The sequence below is a fragment of the Nerophis ophidion genome, linkage group LG06, assembly GCF_033978795.1.
Source record: "Nerophis ophidion isolate RoL-2023_Sa linkage group LG06, RoL_Noph_v1.0, whole genome shotgun sequence".
In the NCBI taxonomy this organism is placed as follows: domain Eukaryota; kingdom Metazoa; phylum Chordata; class Actinopteri; order Syngnathiformes; family Syngnathidae; genus Nerophis; species Nerophis ophidion.
In genome coordinates, this window is record NC_084616.1 from 57,243,494 (window position 1) to 57,248,178 (window position 4,685).

At 41.6% G+C, this 4,685-nt stretch overlaps 1 long non-coding RNA gene across 1 annotated transcript; it reads right to left on the minus strand.

The window, feature by feature from the left end:
• Positions 1–3,137: 3,137 nt before the first annotated feature.
• On the minus strand, positions 3,138–3,686 carry LOC133553974 (uncharacterized). Its single transcript, XR_009807035.1, has 2 exons — positions 3,546–3,686; positions 3,138–3,462 (listed from the first exon to the last, which is right to left on the minus strand). It is a non-coding gene; the product is annotated as an uncharacterized LOC133553974 (long non-coding RNA).
• Positions 3,687–4,685: the final 999 nt, after the last annotated feature.

Below are 4,685 nucleotides of genomic sequence, written 5' to 3' on the forward strand. Positions count from 1 at the left end.
CGCGGAGTTTCTTGTTGAAAACGTCGCGGAATGATGACACGTGCTCGTGATGTCACAGACTGTCTAAAAGGCTAAAAGTTGTCTCTTTTCATCGCATAATTACAGAGTAATTTGGACATCTGTGTTGCTGAATCTTTTGCCATTTGTTCAATTAATAATGGAGACTATAAAGAACAATGCTGTTGGTGGAAAGCGGTGTATTGCAGCTGTCTTTAGCACCGAGGCCAAGCTGGTGTTTCTTTGTATTTACCACAGAGCGGTCAAGCGCACATGTTTCTCTACGTCAACCAGCATGTTTTTGGATCGGAAAATTGTGATATATATTTTACCGGAGACATCATTGGATTATTCATCCTCCTGCAGCTCAAAAAGGCAGCTGTGAGCTTGGCTCCTCGGCTTCTCTCTGAGACACTGCGTGTTCACCGCAGCCATCCGACCTCGAGGTATGTCTTTACAATCTCACTAAAACACTATTAGAACAATAAGCAGATAAGGGACATTCCAGAATTATCCTAGTAAATGTGTTTAACTACATCTGAAACGCTCACACTGCCACCGCCCGAAGCCGTCGCTTTTTATTTTGTTTTATTATTTCTTTTTTTTTGTAGTCCTTCGCTATCAATATCATCATCCACAAATCTTTCATCCTCGCTCAAATTAATGGGGAAATAGTCGTTTTCTCGGTCCGAATAGCTCTTGCTGCTGGAGGCTCCCATTATAAACAAACTGAGGACGTGAGGAGCCCTCACCCTTGTGACGTCATCGTCTGCGACTTCCGGTAAAGGCGAGGCTTTTTTATCGGCACCAAAAGTTGCGAACTTTATCGTCGATGTTCTCCACTAAATCCTTCCAGCAAAAATATGGCAATATTGCAAAATAATCAAGTATGACACATAGAATGGACCTGCTATCCCCGTTTAAATGAGAAAATCTAATTTCAGTAGGCCTTTAAGTAGTCCCAGCTTCACTAAATGTTTGGTAATGTTTTGCTACTATGGTGTCTTTATGAACTGATTGAAATATTTGTTTTAATTGAAAAAGTTCAAGTGTGCAAAAGCTAATGTGTGTTGAGGTGCAACACATAATTAGAGCTATATTTGTTTATGAAGCGAGAAGGAGAAATGGGAACATGTAAACAGAGCAGAAGGAGTGAGGGAGTGTCATCTCCCCTCCCTCATCCTATCGACTCTTTAGCGAGAGAGTCCCTGGGAGGCTGTGATTGAAACATTCAGTGTTGGATATTAATTTCATTTGGCTGCATGTTTTCGACACTTATCTTATTTCACTTTGACCATTTTTGGAATGAAAGAGCCATTAGAGCGCCATTGGCCCCCTGTGCTGCTTGAGGCTGTGGCCTTCGCCAGCTTTAAAGCTCAACTTGGGCTGTATCGTGGTGCGACACAGCTGGACTTAATGACACAGCTCCACTGTCAAACAGCCCTCCTGATTGTGATGCTTCTCCACATCGGCCCTGTTCATCTCCAGCGCGGTGATTAGCTGGGATAGGCCCGCTAATGACAAGTACTTTACAATATGGTACGCTGGTATAATTGGCCTCCCGTCGTCGTCTCGTGACAGAGTCTGCAGCCTGTAGCTCTTTTGCACGCCGTCCATCTGAAAGACGGCGCATCGTGAGACAGTCACACAGACATCATTTCTGAAACGATTATCTGTAAGTATATAACATTTCCTCAGTCACTGATGATAGATGCCTTTCTGTTTGATAAATGAGCTGAGTTACACAAAACACACAGTACAAACAAATAAAGCTAAAACAAAGAACAGACCTGATAAAGTCTGCAGGATGAGAGTGAGATTCAATGTGTGAATGAATGGATGTGTAGTGTAGTGGGAATGATTGGCAGTGATGCATGAATGTGTTAGTGCATTGATACAAGAGAGGAAATGTGTGTGCATATATAAATATATATATACATATATATTTATTTCATATAAAAAACATTTATCTTTGAGAGATAAAGCCACCATCCATCAACAATTTGCAAACAACCAGAGTTTCTAGCAAAGGTTGAACAAAGTTAAATATATAGTTTATACCAGGGGTCGGGAACCTTTTTGGCTGAGAGAGCCAAGAAGCCAAATATTTTAGAATGTATTTACTTAAGAGCCATATAATATTTTTTTAACACTGAACACAACTAAACGTGTGCATTTTTAAGTAAGACCAACATTTCTAGAGTAAAATAGGTCTCTTATTCTTTGTAATAACATTGTTATTCTGGAGCTAAATATGGAGGGGGCGTGGCCTGCGGGCCTGCAGCGAAGCAGGGTGTTGCCAGGATCGGCCTTGAAATCAGCGACAGGTGTGTAGATGGCCCACCTGGGCCTTGTTATATAATCACCTGTCGCTCTGTTATAAGCAGCAGCCAGGAAGAGAGACGGGGTTGGGGCTGGAGCCAGAGCGCGAGCGAGAACGAAAGAGAAGAAGACAATTGCTGAAAAGCAACTGAGAGACTTATTGAGAAATATAACAATATTGTAACCCTGAAACAGGCTCTCAGGTCGGTGCTTGGTGGTCTGAAGAACCCCCAGGAGGGCAATCCCCACACTAACCAATAATAAATAAATAACTTCTTACCATTAACGCCACTTCTTGAACAGGTGCGGTAGAAAACGGATGGATGGATTAAAAATGCATGAGAATGTTTTATATTTTGAACGTTATTTTTAACACTGTGATTACAAGTGGAATTATTCATTACTTATCGTGTTAAGCTATGTCAGCTCAGATTTATCCGAGAGCCAGATGCAGTCATCAAAAGAGCCACATCTGGCTCGCGAGCCATAGGTTCCCTACCCCTGGTTTATACACACGCTCATTGCCTTTTGATCTGAACAAATAATACAAAACCAAATTATTAAACAGAAAGCTAAATTACAATGCAACACTGCGTGACTACAGTTTTTTCCAATTGCTTACACACTACATTTTAAATGTTCACACCGTTAACAAAGTCTACACACAGTAAGCCAAACTACTGTGCAGATTTGCATAATATTAGGCATAGACTCTGCTTCAGAGTTTTTGCAAAATATTACACACAATGCTTTACACGCACCTGCCCATCTTGCACACACTGTTATGTACAGAGGAGAGAAGGAGGCGACAACCAGGGTACAACTGCGGTTCACAAGGTTTATTTAAACCTTTGATGATTACATGGCGTGTGTATGCTACTCTAAGTGAATGAGTGATGACTATGTGTAATATTAATAATGTAAATGTCACCAGGGTTTGTTGTCTGTGAGTGTTGGTTGTATCCTTCGTCAAATCCAGAGGGGCAAGGCGAAGAGGCAGTTCGTGAGCAGGCAAGATGTCGGGGGCAGGAGCGAGGCAGCGTGGTCTGGGTCTGAGCAGGGAGGTCGTGGATCGGGGAAGGCAGTTAGGAATCCGGATGGATGTCGAGAGGCAAGGTACAATCACGGAAGACAGGGGAATCACTGTGGAAAACACGAGGGACATGAACAAGGGAGACTTGGAGAGAGCAAAGCACAGGGGAGGGAATGCCAGACGTAATGCTTACTGAGAAGATAGCAACATTCTGGCAAAGGTTCCTCGGGTCTACTGGCTTTTATGCTGCTCCCTCCCATCAAATCCAGGTGTGTTAATTATTGACAGGCTGAGTGAGGGCGAGTCTGAGTGCATTGTCAGCAGAGGCCTCTCTTGGCGCACTGTTAGTAGAGGCGCACGCAGCTCCAGCCACTGAGGAAACGCGGGCTTGACTCTGCGTCGTGACACACATATAACGGTTGTGATACACAGATAACGGTTGTGATACACACATTTTCACACTTTACACACAGACTAGGATTGTGATATGCACATCTTTACCCCCAGATTTTTTTTTCAAACTTTTTTTGTCTCAGATTTTAACTGCCTGTCATTGTTGACCACTGTGATAAGTTACTTTTCCTGACTGTGGTAAAAATATGTATTTGCAGTCTGCAGTATCTTTGTGGAGCAGTTCTTAAAAATATTACAGGAATGTTTTACTTTCTCTTTTGTTCCTTACGAATAGGCCCACTTCAAAGTAAACACTGATGCCTGCTTTGGATTTGCCAATATATTTTGTTAAGTTACAGTAGTCATTCATCACATAGGCTAAAAAGGTCGGGCAAAATGCCCCAAACGTGATTTCTAATGGTAAAATAGGAGTTTTTACAAATGTGTTTTGTATTTATCACTGTTCTGGGTGACTCACTCCAATAGTGACTTATCATTTGAAGCCTGTGTGAGTGAGATGACAATAAAACTGCTTTTTTACAAATTCTTGCTTTATTTTGATGAATGGGCATGTTTTGACCGTAGTGTGTCATTTGGCAAAAAATATAGGAATTAGGAAAATTGTGTTTGGAAAAGTGTGTAAATCCTTTTGAAAAAAGACACACAGTTAGTCTAATTGTGTGTAAACAAATGGAAAAAACTGTATTTCCCTAATAAACAAAAATAGTTATGCAGGTTGCCTCTATTTGTGCGTTACCTGCCCACATACAGAAACCTTACCATGATAGGTGTGGGTGTAAAAACTCCCCTGTGAGTGCAAGCTCCCTTTCCTCATTCACCTTTTTGGAAAACCTTGTTATCAAAAACTCCATTTAACTAAATTTTCCAGCATCTTATTGATCCTCAGTTAAAACAATCCAATGACTGCCACCGTAGTGGG